Consider the following 19,607-nt stretch of genomic DNA (forward strand, 5'->3'; position numbering starts at 1 on the left):
TTCAAGATACCTTTACTGGAAATCATTTTGCTGAAATTATTGAAACAGTGATTCTTGAATTTGAAGACAAGGTAAAAATTCTCTTTTAAGGGAAATTCATCTTTGGGGAGATATAACTGTCTTTGTCATTCCTGAAACATGCCCTTTTGTGTATGTAATATTTTACTTCTTCTCTCTGGCCATTTTCCTATTTATCCTCAAAGACCTTTTCAGGTGCCTCCCCAGCTTACCTCTGTGTCCTTTGGCTGGTGTCAAATGGGGATTGCATGGGGAGGGGTCTTGTGGTGGGGTTCTGGTCTTGCTGTGGTTATGGCTGCTCTTCTGTGCTGCCTGGCTTGCCTTTTACATCCATATGAACCTCTGTGCTACTTTAGTCAATGAACAGTTGCATTTTTACCCATCTTTCTGCACCAAAACCTTTTTTGAGTTAAATGAACTAATTAGCAGATTGCATTTCTCAAACTGTTCTTGCACCTGTTAAATATTCCAAAGAAGATCCTTTTGCACTTTATTGGTTTTCTTGGTTACCATTCTCTTGGAAGACTTGTCCCAACCCTTCCTGCCCCAAGGTAATTGCATTTGTCTTTTACATTTGTAAAATAGTTTCCCTTTTGTGCTTCTACACATGTCAACAGATTTTCTCTACCAAGTATTTGGTCACTTCTCATTTTCAGAGTCAGGAAACAAACTCAGAAGCTCAGTGTCTTGTATAAAGTCATGAGCCAATGTGAACTGGATTCACTTTTTACCTCCCATGTGATATCTTGATTTTTTCCTCTGGAAACTGTGGCAAACTGCTGGTGCCACAAAACCTGGAAGTTCTGTCCTTTACCCTCCTTAGTGTTCCTTTCAGAAATAGAGTCTTGACTTTCTGTTGAGAAATGCAGTATAACCCTGGTGTTTCCCACACTCCAACCAGTTAGCTTTCTTGCATAAGAAGGCATATTCCTCCTGGGGACCTTCCAGTCAGTATTGAAAGTGGTTTTTTGCTTTTTTCTGTGAGGGTTTTCTTGAATGCAGGAAATGTATTTTATTTAAATGCTGCATTATCTTACTCTATGAGTAAACTGGATGATCCTAAACAAGAATTCAATCAGCTTACTCTAGCTGTATCTAATGATAATGATATTTAAATAAGGCAAGTTGTTCTATCTATCAGTCAAGGTGGCAGAGCACAGTGGGATTGCCATGTAGAATTGTTTAGTTAAATGTGATTTTTTTTTTAAAAAAAAAGCTCAACTTTTAATTAGAAAGCAGATTGTGAGTTGACATTTTGATTTGTCTTTGGGGAAATTAGAAAATAGACCCATCATAATAAAAACCCAGATTCTAGTCTAGAAACGGGTGTAATGCCTGAAGAGTGGGACATGATTTGGGTAAACCATTGCATGTAAAATAGGCCATCCTCTGTGACCATTTTTGTTGAGAGGTTTTCTTATACTACCACCTTGGATTAACATTTCCTATGGGAGACTCTATCCTGGAATCCCCTAGATAGTATGGTACTCCCAAGTGTATAAGTGTCAGGAACCAAGACCAAATACTGTTATTCCCTTTTACTGGGAATCCTTAAACATCAGCATCAGGAAACTGGGAAATCTTAGCCAGGAAAGGTTATGTAGGCCTGTAGTCCCAGTGACTCAGGAGGCTGAGGTGGGAGGATCTCAATTTGAGTCCAGCCAGAATGACCCTGGGCTCAATCTCCAGTATTGAAAGAAAAAAAAGAAAAAATTAGCAAACCTAAAACTTAAGTCTTAAAGAAAGTGTGTCTGGCCACACACTTCCAGATGAAAATACCATTTAACTGTGTTCTTAATCCCAAGGCTGGTATTTTGTTACTAAGGATCATAGTAAAAGCGACTGTGTATGTCCTGACTGAATTTGGTGCCATAAGCTCCTTCTGTGGCCATACCCCAATTTGAGTTGGCACAATGGTAGGATATTCAAGCACCATGAGAGTCCCCAGTGAGGACCAGGTACCCATCATTCCACCTGACTCCTCTGTGTTGTGCAGTACTTTTTATTCCTTTTATAGCAATAAGCAAACATGGCTTTCACTTGGGCACCTCAAGCTTACTGTGTCTAAGTTTTGACTCTTGCTTATCTTCTACCATTAGCCCCTTTCTGGACCTACTTCCTCCCCTCCATCTCATTAAGGTATACAGTTGTTAATTCACTTTTCAGGCTCTAACCTGGGAGTTAAATGTTAATATTTACCTTTCTCTTCCTTCAAATCATCAAGTTCTAACAATGCTTCTTTCATAGTGGATCTTGAATCCATCCACTGCCCTCCCACCTCCAAGCCAGCATCATCATTTACCTAGGCCTTTGAATTGGTGGTAGCCTAGTTAATCATTAAAAATACTTGTCATATGATTTCACTCCACATGGTCTACTCAAAACCTGTCAGTGACCTCCTACTGCACTTGGGTGAAGCCCATATGCCCTGCATGGCCTGTGAAGAGGACTGCATGGTCTGGCCCCAGCCTAGCTGTGTACTCCACAGCTCTGTTGGCTTCATATAGCTTCTGAGACTATTTCCCTTTACTCTTGACTTCCTTGGAAGATTGCAATGACTTTGATTTTCCAAATGCAATAAATAGCCATCAGGCTCTCAAAGATGTACTTAGAATGGATATTGTGTTTTTGGGAAGTAGAATAGGGAGTGAATTATTCCTTTAAAACCCAGAATATCAACTCCTAGAACTCAGGTGGGATGCAATTTCATTTGGAACTTTAATAAATTAATAACAAATGTGTAATCAAATAAAATTATAATGCCTTCTGCTACTCCCCAAGTAGTCCCTCACCTAAATATTTTCATATAAAAATGTCCAGCATCTTAGCTCAGGAAATCATGAAAGAAATTTGATTTTAGGCTGCTAGTAGAAAAGACTGTTATTCTACAGAGGAAAGGGAAAAAGAAACAAAGCTTAAAAATTAGTGTATAGCTTTTGTTTTAAACACATTCCTTGTATTCTAAAGCCTGTGTATCATCTTTGCTTTGAGCTTTCCTCTTATGTGTGTTTGAGGAGGTGTGCATACATAAGCACACATCTCATGCATGAACTTGGTTAATGACACTCCCTCCCTCTCCAGGCCTTCTATTCAAGGTAATTAATGGGAAAACTGAATTCCAGCTGGATTTTTGTTGTACCATGACCTCAAATTAAGATAACTTTTCTACGAACTTGAATTTGAAATGTTTGAGGTTCTAATTTGTGCTTCCTAATGAGTTACAGTAAAGATTGTAATGAAAATATCAGATAAGGTGATCTTACACTCTTAATTGTGTGGTAAACAGGGTGATCCAGATTCTGCCAGATGCATGGAAGCACAGATATGGACCCCTCATTCATCTTGGGGAGTAGAAAGTCATGTGACCCTTGAGATGGGTCATAGCAAAGTGTTTGTCAAGTGGGAGGGGTTGGGAAAGAAGTGCATGTGGGCATTTCAGACACCTGTGTAGATAGGTGGCCAGGGAGGTTAGCCAGAGCATGACATGCCCAGAAAACTGTGAGGAGGGTGGTAGGGCATGTGACGGGAGCCATGGGGGGAGGGTAGTAAGCACTAAACTATGGGCTAGAGCCAGATTGTGCAGGACCTTCTTTGGGGACCAGTTGAACAGGGGTTTTGGTTTTTATTCCACAGGCAGAGGAACACCACTGTAGAATTTTATGCTAGATCAGATTTGTCTTTTAGAATCAGGATTTTGTAGACATGAACGGTACTCCTTAAGACATCCTGAAGGGTGGTGATCCTATTCTGATTTTTCTGTCAGTCTTTTTATCAGTTCTTGTGGATATAAGACTCAAAATTCTGGGCTCCCAAGTACAAGACATGACTGCAGCTAGCTACCAGTAATCATAAAGATGTGAAGTTACAGAAATGTGATTGGTGTTGTTAGTGCCCTGCTGGAGTTTCTGGATGACTCTATTCTGTGTTCCTCTGGGAGGCCAGGACCTTGCTGTGCTTAGCACTGTTGTGTCTCTAGTCCCTCTTAGCATGAACACTCTGCTTGGAGTTTCTGCAGATCTTGGAAACAGCATGCTATCAGGGCAGTGTCAGGGAGGCCATGAATTTGTGACAGTTTGTAATGGCTGGGAATCTAGATGCTTAATTATCAATTGCTGTCAACTTGGCTTTCTCATTATTAGCTTAACATGATTTGTTTGGTTGTTAACCCTGCAGTATAGAGTAATGTGTATGTATGCCAGGGATATTTTTTTGGCTAAAATGTTTGCAGTAACTAGACTTTTAATGTATGAAGTTTAGATTAGTCATCCATACCCGTTTGCTAAAGAAGAGGTATACAGCTCTCACCTCTGCTTCTACAGTGATTTTTCTATTTCTTACCACACTGCTTTTTGCTGGTAATAAGGGAAAATGTGTGGGATAGGCAAGTTGTGGCATCCTTTACTCTGCCTCCATGGACAGTGGTTTTAGGATTTAGAAATGTTTGCGTCACTTGGGGCTTGAGAAAGTTTGGTAAGCTTAGGAGGGAAACATGGGTTAGCAGGCTCTTGCAGAAATCCTCATGAACAAAGATGAGAGCTAAACATGGGGCTGTGGGGATGAGAGGAGGGTGGACATGTTTGAGGGCGTGGTGGGATGAGGAGAATATAGGGAAGGGAAGGTTAGGTTCTGAAAACCCCAGACTTCTTTCTTAGGCAGTGTTAGTGAGAGGAACAGGCTCAAATCAGTGAGCAAGTGCCAAGATGGGAAGACTTGGAGGTAAGTGAATATCTGGCTTGTTCTCCTACTGTGCACCAACAGAAGTGTGACCATGTGGGATGTGTTTGGGAATCATGTTAGGCTCATCATGTGCAGGGCCTTAAAGGCCAGGCCACATCCTCACGGTGTTGTGTTGGCAAGGGGGAGCCATGGAGACTTGGAGGCTTTTTAGTTAGAACACCAACATCAGATTTGGGTTTCATTGAAATTCTTTCTGGCGATTAAGAGTTCGGGAGGCTGAAGGCATTAGGATGAGGGCTGATGGGGACTCAGTGGTGGCAGAGGACACAAAGGCAAGTGATTATAGTGTCTGTGCATGCGTTGTTTATTTGGGTGTGATGGGATACAGATTTCTAGAGCTGTACAGGGGAGAATGATCGGCCTCTGGTAGCTATGACAGGAGTGGGGGAGTGGCGAGGGGAAGATGGAGTCCAAGTCAATGTGGCAACAGGGCTCACCTGGATTAATGGTGGCACCATGGTGGTGTGTGTGAACTGAGGTCATCACTGACCTGGATATCTTTGGGGATCTAGATGAACAAATGGTGAGATCAGTAAACCTGTCTTCAGTGCTCAAAGGCTATCTGGTGCTCTGCCCAAATCGTCCTCACTGACTAGGCAGTTTATAAGTTAGCTTTAAGTCCAACAAATAAGGAGTTTAAATTAAAGATCATATCACTTTGTTACTGACAGACTAACTTCAACAACTCAAGTTCTTTGTCCAACGGGGTCATTCTCCTTTCCCTACCCCAAAGCTCACTCTTAGGAGACTTCAGAGAACACTGAGACACAGCTGGGTAAATATCTGATAGAAGTTTAGCTGTGTTTTGCAGAATTTTTCAATTTTGTTGGGAATCAAAGGCCTATAGTGATGTGTGAATGATAAACTGTGAGATGTCAGTGGTGGGTTTGCAAAATGGCTTCTGGATTAATCATCTCAGCCGCTCACTTCTCCCTTTTGCTAAGCACAGATCTGCTCTAGTTGCTCTGGCCCTCCTTGCTATTCCTTGAAGCCTCTCTTGGCCTTTTCCTCCTTGGCACTCTCTTCCCCTCAATCTCCCAGCTTGTGCCCTTCTTCCTATTGGGCTTTTGCTCTTTGTATCACAGCACATCCCTACTGTACCACCTTACTCTGCTTTGTCTTCCTTCATAGCATTTGCCCCTTGACATTTTGCACATTTATTTGTTGTCTGTATCCCTCAACTAAAGTGAGATTCATGAGATCAGGAACGTTGTATGGTCATTTTTCCATCTCTGCCACCAGGACATATCTCTAGCATATTGATGAGATTTCTTTGTATTTGGTGTATAGTGAATGATCCAGTAGACCAGTCGATTAATCAATCTGTATATTCACAACAGCTAATCAGTGTCTGGCATGTGGTGAGTGATTAGTCCCTAGCACTTGGTGCTCAGCAAGCATTAGTTGAAGAAATGAGTGGATGGGCGTCCTTCCTTGCCAGTCTCCCAAGACTGATCCCTAGTCAGGGTCAACCCTGGTGTCTTTATTGGAGGAAGACTCAGACATATGTAGTCTTTCGTGTATCTGATTGCTTTTCCTATTGGTAAATTCAGTCAGCCCCTTGTTCTTCCTCTCAGTGTGTCTGTCATCAGCAAGGCTCTGTAATTAACTTACTATAATTTAGCTTAGGGATGGATTTTTCATTTTAAAGATGCTACAAACAACTGGTGCCTGTGATATCTTGATTGTTAATGAAGTTCGTGCCTAAAAGAATATGAGGGCTGTTTCAGTGTTTGGGAGGAAGGGGCTGTTAGCCCATGCCTGGCCAGGCTGATGAGTTCTGGCGAAGTTGCATTTGTCTAGCTCCGGGGTGCACTATAAGGCACTGGCGTGGGGGCAGAGCCACAAGGTGAGTGTGGTACGTCTTCCTCAAAGGTCACATTTTATCCAAAGATTTGGAAGAAATGACATTTAAAGAGTATTAAAACAAATGTGGATATTGGAAGAGAATTCAGCATAGCTTAGTAGTCATGAGCAGGCTGTAGAACTAGACTGCCTGGGTTTGACTCTGCCCCACCCCCTACTGGCTTTGTGGTTCTGGGCCAGTTACATGATGGAACCTCCTGGGATGGGAGTCTTTTGACAGTGGAACTAGCAACTCAAGGATGCCAGGAATCAGTTGAGAGCCATGGATGGCTTCATCACAGTGTATGCACATTATAAATAAACGAAGCTTATGTTCTATATGATTACTTGACATTTTAAGATAACAGAGAAGACTGATGAATTTTTATTCTTATGTTGGCTGTCCCTCAGACCTGGCCTCTGGAGATGGGTAGTCACTCACCTCTACATATTTCAGGTGGAAGTTAGAGAGGCTTTGCCTTCAGTAAACACAGCAAACACAGCTGAGTGGCTTGCGTGCTTCATGAATTCTTCCCTCAACCTTGCCTTAGTCTTGATCTGCCAGAGTTAAGCTGTCATTAGTGAAAGGATAAATTAGTGATGCTTACTTAGAGTGCCTGCTGTCCTAAAGTACCTGATTGAACAGCAGATGAAGGTGAGGGCATCTGTGGGTTTGGATAAAGAATTGCCATCTAAGGAATGACAGGTTTAGAAGAGCTTGTTACTTTTCTGAGCATGTTCACACATTATTACCATTACATTCTCATAACAGTTTATTCATTAAGGTAGAAAAGACTGTCAGAGTAGTAAGAGACATCAGCTCTGAGGTCCATCTCTCTTTTATCTAATTTTTGAATTTCATCTATAGCATCCCCTTCACCTTCACAACTCTGCCTGGTTTCTTCAGAAATTGAGAGCTCCCCGCCTCAAAGGCAGTCCAGTCTGGCTCCGTATAACTTCTAGCTCTTGGTTCCAGGTCTGTCTTTTAAAGCCGCAACTAAATCCAGCACTTCTTTAACATGTAGCTCATATCCCTTTTGATATAGACCTGTGGACTTAATGTTTCCACACCTTCACCCAGGCCCCATGCTTTAACTATCAAGTGTATTAAATCAGTGAGATACAGTCCTCACTATGGCAATTGTCTTAGCCCTTTGGTTAAACTCTGGGTCACACCTCATTGGCTAATGGTAAAATTACTCTGACCAGCAGTGTGTGTGTGTGTGTGTGTGTGTGTGTGTGTGTGTGTGTGTTAATCTGCCATCTCTATTGGTTTTTAAAAATTTAATGTTTTTATTAGTGTATTATAGTAATAACATAATATTGAGATTCATTTTGATATGCATGCATGGAATATAATTTGCTCCACTTTGGTCTCTAGTCCTTCCTCTTTTCCTACTCGTCTCCATTTCTCTATTCTCCTTCCTCTACTGGGCATGCTTCTATTCATTCATAGTTTTTTTTTTGTTTTTTTAAATTGGTGTTTTATAGATATAAATATACATAAAGGTGAAATTCACTGTGGTATATTCATATATGTACATAGCATAATTTGGTCAATTTCATTCTACTTTCCTCCCTTTTCCTACTGCCCCCCCCACCACTCCCTATCCCTTTCTCTACTCTGCTGATCTCCATTCTATTTTCATGGGTTCCTTTCTTTTCCCCCCTTACTTTGGTGTAGCTTATGAGAGAAAACATATGAAAGAAAACATTGAACTCTTGATTTTCTAAGTCCAGCTTATGTTACTTAGCATGATATTCTCCAGTTCCATCCATTTCACAGCAAATACCATAATTTCATTCCTTTTTCTAGCTGATTAAAACTCCATTGTGTATATTCCTCACATTCTTTATCCATTTATCTGTTAACCTGCACCTGGACTGGGTTATTTTTTTTTAACAGAATAAAACAAAATAACAGAGTATATAGTGGAACATATTTGTAAATTTTTTATTTCAATTTATGTTGTGTTTGTTGTTATATAACTGTTCAAAAGCCATTTTGGGGCTGGGAATGTAACTCAGTGGTAGAGTGCTTACCTAACACACGTGAGGCCCTGTGTTCAATCCCCAGCACTATGAAGAAGAAGAAGAAGAAGAAGAGCAGCCTCTTACAGAATTTCAAGCCATTTTCTTCTTATTTAGTCATCATCTTTGTGCTTTCCATGGTTTAATTGCTTCAAGTCAACTAGTTAAAAACAAAGTTGTGTTATTCTCCAGGTAGCTCAGAACCTAGACATATTCTTACCAAGCAATAAAGCATCTGATTATAAGTTGGCCTGAGAAATGTGATAGTAATTTGAACAGAAAAGGGAGGGGTGGGACTTAGAGGAAGCCACAGGGGAGATTGCCCTAGAGGGGTCACTTGAGTTCTTTGGCTAGCAACAGGGTATCTCTTTCTTCCTTCAAAGCACTGCCTTCACTTAGCTTCCAAGATTCTATGTCAGGTCCTTTGCCATCGCCATCATCTTTCTCTCTCTTTCCTGCTGGCCTGAGTCAGTCTAAGCCTCACCTCCTCCCTACCTGCACCTGTGCAGTTGGCCACCTTGCTTTAAGATGTGTGACCCTACCCTCAGGTGGGCCTATGCTGTGAGCCAGACACACAGCTCTCTAGGGCATGCATGTCCCCACCTGGACAGCTATTTCATGACTCATCTCTCTTCAGTCTTCCAACATCTCCTGGCCTGCTAAGCTGGTGATCTTCTTCCTGTACTTATTTTTTCACATGCAATTATTTTGCCATTACTCCTGGTAATGGTGATGATAGCTAATGCTTACATTGTACATAACACATACCAGATTATGTTCTCATATGTCAGAGAACAGGTACAATTACTAACCCTGTTTTTCAGGTGAGAAATCTTGAGTCACACAAAGATTAAGTGACCTGCTTGTGGTCACAGGGCTGGTAAATGGAAGAATGTGGATTTGGGCCCAGGTACTCTGCCTCTGATTCCTCAGTGTGCTCTCATTTGCTGAATCTTGAGAAGGGTCAAATGCTCCGGGTCTCCAGTCTCTTTGCTCCACTGCCCCATCCACCAGCACTGTTTCTCAAAGTTGCTAAGTCCTACTGTGACCAAACTGAATTGTCAGTTCCTTCTGTTAAAGCATCTCCTTCACTTAGCGTCTAAGACACCGTGCTTTTCCTAATTTCTTCCTCACATACCTCTTACTGGTTACTCTTGACTCCCCAAAAGCTGAATACTGGATGGCACCAGGGCTCAGTCCTCAGAGACCTGTCTGCACTCAGTCACCAGCCTCTCAGCTTTATGTGCCCACATCTCCTGAAGTCCTAAATCCAGCCAGCACTCCCAGAATTGCAGGTACAAGCATCTCGTTGCCTGCTCATTGTCTCCACAGGCTGTTAATAAACCCTCAGACCTGGTAGATCTAAACTGCTTTCCCCACACTCCAGCCACTCTCCCCTGCCAACCCCAGCTCTATTATTCCATTTCCCCAGGACAAAGTCTTTAGTTTGTTTTCTCGTTTTACACTCTATTCCATTCTGGGTAGCTGCCTCCTTCAGAGTGCACTCAGTACCGGCCCACTTTTCATGGCATCTGCTGCACCAAGCTTTCTCATCCTGCCTGAGGGGGTCATTGGCATCTCCACTGAGTTCTTGCCTCAGTCTTTGCCCCCCCCCCATCACAGTCAGTTGTCTCCACACAGTTCTTCTAAAATGTAAGTGTCTGTGGCCCCTGTTTTGTCCTCTACCTGCTTCCACTCTGACTTCTCACTCCCTTCCACCCTCTTCAGCATGGCTTTGTAGCTGTGCCAGGGATGCACCACCCAAGGACCTTGCACATGCCTGGCTGGTCTGCCTGCCTGGAAGGTCTTCCCAGGAATCTGCATAGCTCATTTTCTCACTCCCTTCTCTCTGTGGTGCAGGGTCCCTTTCTCATGAAGCCCTACTTCATCAGTTAACTCCTACATGTGCAGCCTCTCATAGCATCTCATAGCACCATCTGACATGTAGTCTGTTTATTTATTAATTGTCTGTCTCCCTACATTCCCTGTGAATAAAGAAAGCTCCCTTACATAAAGGCAACACTTTTACCATTTGGTTCATAGCTGCATCCTCAACATTATCCCCTGATGTATTGACATACTCAAAAAAAATATTTGAATGGTAGGTATTTTTATCCCTGTTATACAATGGCATAATTGAAGGTCCAAGAGGCTAATTTAGTTAGCCAGGGTCATGAACCTTAGAATACCAGGATGGGCCCTGACATGCGTTTAATTGCTCCATGTGCTCTTTTTCTTGTTCAGTAAGGACAATAAGCAACACACAGAGTTCCTGTGAGGATGAAATGAATGATGCACAGAAAAGCACTTTGCAAACCCCAGCGTGCCAAAGAAATGTTACTTATCTAGTTTATTGAGAACCCTGGCTTTTTATGTCTATTATTCAGCAACTCACCCAAAAGTCCTTTTGTGTTCTCAGATTTTTTATTTAGAAGTAGTTGATACTGCCATTGCCAAAGTAAGTATTTTCTTCTTCCTTATGTCCTTGGTGTGAGGCGTGTGTGTCTGCTTCTGTCTGTAGCTCTGATCCCCGTACACCCAACACACACACTGACTGCAGATCTGGGAAAGCTTCCCAGACCTCTGTGGCCTGTCAGTAGTACAGGGCAGTGGAGCTAGCATCTGTCAGGCTGTGGTCATTTGTTCCTCTGTGTGTTCCTGGGGAGGGCACTTGTGCTGTCAGTAGGTGCTTAGAGGGTGTCAGGAGTCACGTCTTGCACAGCACACCTGGCAGTCTGCCCACCCCCTGTCCCCACTTTGTAGCAGAGTGGAGTGAAGTGATCACAGGCCCATTATGGCTAAATACCAAGGACATAAAATGAAGCAAGCACACTTGATGGACTGCAGAGCTGCTGCTCCCAAGAATGGATTTATGTCTCCCTGAACTCAGGGCAGCTTCCCTGGGCTGGTCACATAAAGCATGGAGCAGTTTGGCCTTTCTCATGTTTCATGTTACTCTAATGACACAGCTACAAGAAGAGATGGCAGTGATCTCCCTACATTACACCTTCTCGTGTGTTGATTTATTTGTGTTCCTGATTTTGAAGTAGAAGAAAAATGCAGTGATTTTCTTAGGTAGCATCTTAAACTGTCTTTTCCGATCACAGGAGAGCTTTGGCACTTAGGGGGATAACATTGAGAAGAGGCCAACAGTGTGCCCCCTGGGCCTGGTTACTATACTCACATTGATTGTGTGCTGGGATGTAATTGATGATCCACAGTGACTTAACATGGACTCTAGGCCAGGTCAAGCTGTTCTTGGCAGGCACTTCTCCAGTAGCCTATGACGTCCTTGGCGGCCTCAATGCTGTTGGCCCACACAATGTAGGGGTGGGCAGAGAGAGTTGCAACTTCTGCTGGGTGTGTTCAGAGTAGCCAAGCCCATACTGAAAATTCAGACTTAATGCAAACACATCCTTTAACTCTGGATGACTGCCTGGCCTGGGGTGTTCATGCAGCAATACCTTCCAGAAACAGGACAAGCCTGATTTAAGGGACTGGCTTTACCTGCTGCCAAGTGACACAAGCCCTCTCACACTTTTTGTGTCCTTACCCTCTGGGGCTGATGGGTAGGAATAGGTCCCTTGGTCCACAAACTTTGTAGGGGTATCTCAAGCCACTTAGAAGCAACTGTGTGGAATGGAAGCAGCACAACTTCTGAGCCAGACAGAATGGGGTCAGGATCACAATTGCATTTACTGATCAGCTGGGCCTACAGCTCTGAGGTCTCTGTTTTTTCACTTGCACAATGGGGATCAGGGTGCTGTGGGGCTTGTGTGTTTATAGAGGGCATAGTCAGAACTGACAGGTAGTGAGCACTCAGGAAGCAGTAGCTGCTGTTCTTAGTGGTGGGGTGATTGGGAGGCATGGCGGAGTCACACATAGAGAATGGGTAACTTTTGGATTCAGGTCTGAGTTCAAATCCCCATTCAGTTGTTCGTTTGTTAAATACTTAATGCACTCTTATTGTGGGTTTTCATTGGAGTTGAGATGGTGCTGGTCCCCAAACAGTCTTTGATCTTGGGAAAATCAGTGTATTTCTCTGAATCTGAGTTTACGTAAAATAGGTGCAATCATATCAATCTTGTATGACTGTGGTGAGAATGAAATATGTATTTATTTATAAGTGGTACCTAGTTTATTATTAGATTTTATTTTCTAACTCTGTGGTCTGTTGCTTAAAAAGAACTGCTTGTCTTAAACTAGTGCAGCTTTGATGCGCAATGCAGTAGATGTTTGTTGAGTACCTGTAATGTGAAGGGCATCCTGCCAGCCCCAGGGGAATATTGTTACCAGCAGGACACATTTGCAGTCCCTGAGAAGAGGGTGAGGGTTAGAGGTTCAGCTAGGCAGTGGCCTCCAGCCAGTGCTGCAGTAAAGGCATGAGTTGAGTGCGGAAATATCACTGAAGGGGGAATCATATCTTCTGCTTAGAGAGACTTGTGAAGGCCTTGCACAGGGTTGGTCCTGGATAAGAGAGACTGACAGCTAGATAATGGTGTACAGGGAGAAAGTGTTTCAACAGAGATGTTGCATCAGCAGAGGTACAGGTGCATGTGCATGGATCACAGGTGTGTTGGCAATGGTGGGGCACTTGGAGTGTGATGAGCTGGTTGAGCATGAAATGTGCAAAGCTTACAAGAGGGCCAAATGTGGTTCTCCTTATTGCATGGGAATTAAACTCCATATTTCAAATATTGTTCCCACATGTAATCTGTATAAAATCCTTATAAGACATTTTACATTCTTTATTTTGGTGCTGATCCTTCAAAAGCTGGTTTGTATTTTATACAATAGCACAGCTCATTTTGGCTTATAGCTACTTTGCAAATGCTGAGCAGCTCCATATGGTGATGACCACCATATTGAACAATGCAGAATAAGCAGGTCTGGGATGGTGGGAGTTGGGAAATATCTACATAATCCTGAGCTTTCAACCACTAGTCTGAACCAAACTTTTTCCATCAAACCTTTGAACACATCTGCCCAACAGCTGATTGGTAACTCACCAAAAAGAAAAGATTGGGAGATTGTGTTACTCATGGGTTATGGGGCTCTCAAAAAAAAACAACAACAAAAAACAGTCTCCCCTCCACTGGACTACTCTCTGTGGATAGCAAGTTTCTGTGTGCCGTTTATTGTGTATCTGGTATGGCCTGTTGATGTCATGTTATTTTTGATTTTTCAATAACTTTACAATGCAGGGAATCCCCACCCCCGACCCTTTACAGAGAAAGAAAGGACATTTAGTACTGTGCTAGATGTGGCAGAGCTGAGGCTCAAACCTGTTTTCAATCCATGTTCTTACCTTTTCTCCTAACTGTCTCCCTAATAGAATCTAATACTGTATACATTTTGATCTGCAAGTTAGAAAGAAGTTCATATAAAGACTCAATGAGCATGTGTGTATCAGTATGCACATAGAAAAAGACTGTAAAGCAGTAATCAGAGAAAAATCATGAACATAAAAATTTCTGTGGTAAAGGATGTGTGTGTACCTCCCCCCCTTCACCCTCCTAGTCTCCTGCCCATATGCAATTGGAATGTTTCAGTGCTGACCAGTTGCTATGGGCTCATATTGATGGGGGTGGGGCATAGTGGGTGAAGTTTCATTAGAACCAGCTGGAACTCCAGTGTTTATGAAGTTTCCGTTTCCCTGGTTAGGGCGGCTAGAGGTAGTGGGGTAGACTGTGCTCACAGCCATAACACTAGAACTCAGCGGTGGCTTCAGCGTCTATCCTGTTCCATCTGCTTACTGAGAAGAAGCCAGATGGAACTGTGTGAGCTTCACTTTTTGTTTCCTGTGTGCAAGGGGCTGGTAAGCAATGGAGTGTCCCCATGATGGACAAAGGGCAGGAAGATGTGTGGGGTATATTTAGGAGGTTGATGACTATAAGCTTCAGGGCCAGACAAGTGTGGGTTTGACCTTTGGTTCTGCTCCTCCCTTATTTTGTGACAGTGGAGGTTTGGATTCCTCATAGTAAGCTGGAGTGGTCCTTTCAGTAGGGCTGTGTGTTCAGTGTAAGGTACATAGGTCCACTGGAGCCAGCTCACATTGAAAGAGAAATTTGCCACAATAATCTAAGGACAAGAGCCTTATAGGGACTGGACTAAACCGTTAAGAGTGGAGTTGAAAGGTAAACTTGGAAATCAGTTCTCTGCCTCTCATCTCTTCTCACCTGGCTTACCTGTTGTCTCCTACATATGGCACTGAATGGTTTCCCCAGTGCCTGCATCTTCACCATCTCCAAATTGGAAAAAAGTACCTGGAGGAACTTAGGCATATCTCTTTAACTTCAATTTTTTTAGTGTTACTTAGATTCTTGAAATTGAGGCCAATTGGCCCAGCTTCTTAAAGCATGCCACCCATTTCCAAGGTCTTGGCAGAATCTGCATGAGCCAGCCCTGGCCTAGGAGAGGCTGTGTGGTCCAGTCAAGAAGGCCAGAGCCTATGGAGAAATGGTCTTCAGTCCACTCAGGGGTGGAGTGTGGGCAGTAAGGATAGAAGAATGTCAGCCATGAGGACCAATTCCTCTGAGTTTGCTTTCCCTCTCTCCAAGATGATTACTTTGTATTCCCCCTTTTCTTAAGGCTGCTTCCCAACCCCTCAGACTGAGCTGAAGCCCTCAACCATTTCATTAAAAAAAAAAAATTGAAGCCTCTTCTCTCTTCCATGTGGCAGCCCTTGCTGTCTCTCTCCCCGACCTGCCTTGTACTCAGGTGTGCTTTTCCTCTTTCCCAGGTATAAGTGTCCATTGTGTTCTTACCCCCTCTCCTAAGACACCCACCCTGCATTCTCAGCAGCAGGGTTTTCTTCTGATCTACTAGACCCCGCACACAACCTCTGATTTCTCTCTTTACTTAAAGTCAGGAAACTGCTTTTGGCCACATATGTTCTTCCAGCAGAACTTCAAGCCAGCTGTCTGCCCCGTGCTGCTTGAGGTGCTGGCCTGCTAACTAGCTCTCACAGATTGCCACAGTTGTAAGGTGCCAGTGCTGCAATGGGAGTCAGTGGCCAAGCACAGTCAGCTGATGTGTTTTCCATAGCAAAACTTTCTCAATGAGAAGCAGCATATTCATTTACATTCTGGCTCAAGCTCCTCTTCCCAGATAAGCAATGAAATGCAGGCTGCACTCAGTGGTGCATCTGAACTCTCCCTTTAACTCACTTGAAGCCCTCATGGTAGGCTCTACTTCGCTGAGTCCAGTAGGTCCTGCTTTTCCTTCATTTTGGTTGTCTTTTTGGCAGTGACCTCTTGATTGTGTTAGTCCCCTTGATACCATGTTTTCTTCTTTACTTGCCTGTTCTCCAAGTCTCCTTTGCTTGGTGTCTTCCCACCTGTTAGTTTTTGGATCTGGAATGTCCCCCAGGGTCTCATGTCCTGAAAGTCTGGTCAGTCCCCAGTGCATCAAGGTTCAGAGATGGGGTTTTTAGGCATCGATTAGAGAATGGGGACTCTGACCTCACCATAGGGTTAATCCACTTGATGGATTCATCCATTGAGCCAAATGGACTACTGGGAAGCAGGACCTAGTTGAAGGAAGTAGGTCTCTGGAAGTGTGCCTGAAATGATTTATCTTCTCCCTGGGACCCTTCCTCTCTGTTTCCTGGCTATCAGGAACTGTGCAGCTTTTGTCCATCATGTCCACCCCAAAGAAATTGAGCCAGCTGACCATGAACTTAAACCTCCGAAACTGTGAGCTAAAATAAGAATTTTTCTCCTCTAAGTTGTTCTTGTCAGGTATTTTGGTAACAGTGACCAAAAACAATGCACCACCTGACCTGTAGCTAGTAGGATGCAGGCAGGCAGGAGGCTTTGGTCTGGGCCCCTTTCTCTGACTATCTTAGTATAGTCATCTTACCTAATCCAACAGCTAATGACTTCCAAATATGGATCTTTTAGCCCAGTCCCAGGTCTTGACTCACTTTTAGCCGCCTCCAGGATATTTCCATGGTGGTCTCCAGTACACATCCTCACATGGACAGTGTCGCAGTCTGGCTGCAGCAAAATAAGTGGGGGGTGACGAGCTACTTGTGTAGATTGATACAGCTGGAGTGGGAGCCGTTTATTGTAGGACAGGAGGGGTATATATACATAACTAATTACAGCTTAATTAACATAAACTAGGTACCGCAGTCAACCAATAAGGAATCTATCATCTTAATTAGCTTGCTGGCGTTATTTCACAAACCACTCCCTCTGGCAAAATGCCAGGCGCCATCTTGACTTGCTTACAGACCCTAACAGGACAGGTGTGAACAGAGCACTTAATGTTCTTTCTCAAATCCACTCCTCTTCCCCATGTCCCATTCTCTCATTTCATGAGTTGAGATCACTACCCATCCAGTGGCTCAAGCCCCAGAAATTAAGACTCATCTTGATGACAGCTTTCCTCACTGACCCTGTCCCATCCATCACTAAGGCCTACAGTTATACCTCCAGCATATAACTTCATCCTCTGTCAGCACTGACCCTCCCCCTAGACTGCTCCAGAGTCTCCCCTTTTATTCACCTAGGGTATACTCACCACTGACCAGCCAGAGGGAGCTTTTTAAAACCTGCATCTCCTTGTATCAAGTCCCGAAATCCCTTGTACTGCTCTTAGAATGAAGCCACATTCTTCATCATGGCCTGCAAATTTCTAGGGGAACTTGGCTCCATGTCACCTCTGTCCCTCTTTTCCTCATTCCTCACTCCTGCAGTAAGTCAGCCCCTTCCTGGCACTCTTTTGCAGCTTCTGTCCTGGCTGGTCCCTTCATCACAGGCTCTCCCTTTTCAGGTATTTTTTCAGAGATGCTTTCCGTTGTTGCTCCCCACTCCTTAGGTGAGCTCAGGGAGGCTGTCCACCACAGCCTGATGAAGGACACAGAATTTAGACTGTTTGTCCTTTAAGTCCTGACCATCCTCAGCAACTCAAGACTTTTTCCAAGTCTCTGGAAACTTGTGAATGCATCTTATAAATGTCATGAGCTGGTCACTGTGGAGGCTGGTGCCTTTGAATGCCAACTGCACATGCGTGGGAGGATGCAGACAGCAGCTAAGGGAGCAGAATGAAAGTCAGGCCAGCACTATTAGCTGGAGTGGCCAGGTGCTTGTTAACACTGGGCCATGGTGCTGCCTGCCAGTCTGCAAGGCTCTATGGGAGATAGCTGCAGGGTCTGACAGGCCATTAGCTCTACAGGGAAATGGCCATGAGTCAGAGTACTGGTAATGGCTTGTTGCTTTTTAAACAATTTTATGAGGCTTTGTCAGGAAGAGAAGGGACTGTGGGATGCTGTCCCTTGCTCAATTAGAAGCCATGAGTTCTATTTACAGACTGGGTGACCATGGGGAAGACATTTTTCCTCTTTGGCCCTTGTTTTGTTTCTCTCTATAATGGGGATCCTAAAGCTTGTCCAGCTAACTCACAGGACATTTGGGGCAAGTTCAGTGGTACCTTCTCTGTGCCACACTCCACAGTCCTGTTAGGATGGACACTACCATATGACCCCTCCCAGGTGGTGGCCAAGACTTATAGAAGCTCTGAAAGCTCTGCTAGGGCCACAGCAGGGTAGTTGGTGGAGATGTCTCTGGCAGGCAGAGCTCAATGTATGTATGCATTTTCTTTTCAGATCTTCATAGTCATCCTTTAAGATAGAAGTTGTTCTCAAGTTTAGATGGTGACATTGAGGCTGAGTAAAGTCAAGTGACTTGCTCAGAGCCATTTAGCCAATAAGTGGTACATCTGCCTTGAATTCAAGTAGGTCTGAAAGTTCTTTGGAAGACATGAAAAAGAGAATTGGTTAAGCCAGGGGTTCTTATTTATACCTATACTGCAGGCCTTAAGGAAGAGAAGAGGTTTATTTGGGCTCACAGGTTTAGATCATGATTGGGTGAACGCACTTTTTCTAGGCCTAGGTGGGGTTGGTGTAGCTGGCGTACCATGGCAGCAACAGTGCATGGCATAGCAAAACGGGCTAACTTCTGATGGGGAAGCAAAAGATAGAGAACAGGGCTAGGGCCTCACTATCCCAGTCATAGACATGCCCCCAGTGACATAAAGGCCTCCCGTTTAGTTCTACCTCTTAAAGGTTCAGCATCTCCCATGAGCACTACAGGCTGGCCAAGCCTTTAATACATGGACCTTTGGAAGACATTCCACATCCAATCTACAGTATTCTGTTCCTGCCCTCAGAGGCTTAAGTCCACTTCACAATGCAAAATACTCAGTCCCTCTCTAAGAGTCCCCTAAGACTTATTATAGCATAGCCCAGGAGACCACCTCCCCATTCTCTTCTGAAAGGGCAGACTCTTAGCTATGAGCCCCAGTAAAAAAGCAAAAAGAAAGTTAGATACTAGGTAAATATTCAAGAAGGGAGGAACAAAAAAATGGCAAGAAGTGATTGGACCAAAGCAAGACTGAAACCCAACAAGAGCAAACATTAAATTCTGTCTCGGTCCATCCTCTAGGGCACACTGTGGTGGAATATGGACTCCCTGGGTCTGGGGAACTCTACCCCTTCAGCTTTGCTTGTTGCTGTCCACATGGCCACTCTCTTGGGCTGGTTTGCACACTGTCTGCATCCTTCCTCAGTAAGTGTTCCTTGTTCTTACCATCTTTAATTTAACAGGTCTATCGCAGCTTTGGCTTCACTCTCACAATTTCACTCATTGACCTGCGTTTTAGTCAGTTTAGCATTGTTGTGACCAAAAGACCTAATAAGAACTACTTAAAGGAAGGAAAGTTTATCTTGACTCATGGTTTCAGAAGTTTAGTCCATGGTTGGCCAACTTCGTAACTCTGGGCCTGAGGTGAGGCAGAACATCATGACAGAAGGGAATGCAGGGGAAAGCAGCTCAGGACATGACAACCAGGATGAGAGAATTCCATTCACCATGACACAATAAGTACCCCAAAGGCATGCCCCATACCTCTGTGACTTACCTCCTTCAGCCACACCCTGCCTGCCTATAGTTACTACCCAGTTAATCCTA

At 43.8% G+C, this 19,607-nt stretch overlaps 1 long non-coding RNA gene across 1 annotated transcript in view; it reads left to right on the forward strand.

Moving 5' to 3' along the window:
- LOC143391235 (uncharacterized) overlaps positions 1 to 19,607 on the forward strand; it is a 68,753-nt gene that overhangs the window by 45,652 nt on the left and 3,494 nt on the right. The window contains exon 2 of the long non-coding RNA XR_013090275.2: positions 1 to 71. This exon is cut by the window's left edge and continues 6 nt beyond it. This is a non-coding gene — a long non-coding RNA (uncharacterized LOC143391235). The remainder of the gene's footprint in view (positions 72 to 19,607) is intronic.

Source organism: Callospermophilus lateralis, chromosome 2 (genome assembly GCF_048772815.1).
Source record: "Callospermophilus lateralis isolate mCalLat2 chromosome 2, mCalLat2.hap1, whole genome shotgun sequence".
In the NCBI taxonomy this organism is placed as follows: Eukaryota; Metazoa; Chordata; class Mammalia; order Rodentia; family Sciuridae; genus Callospermophilus; species Callospermophilus lateralis.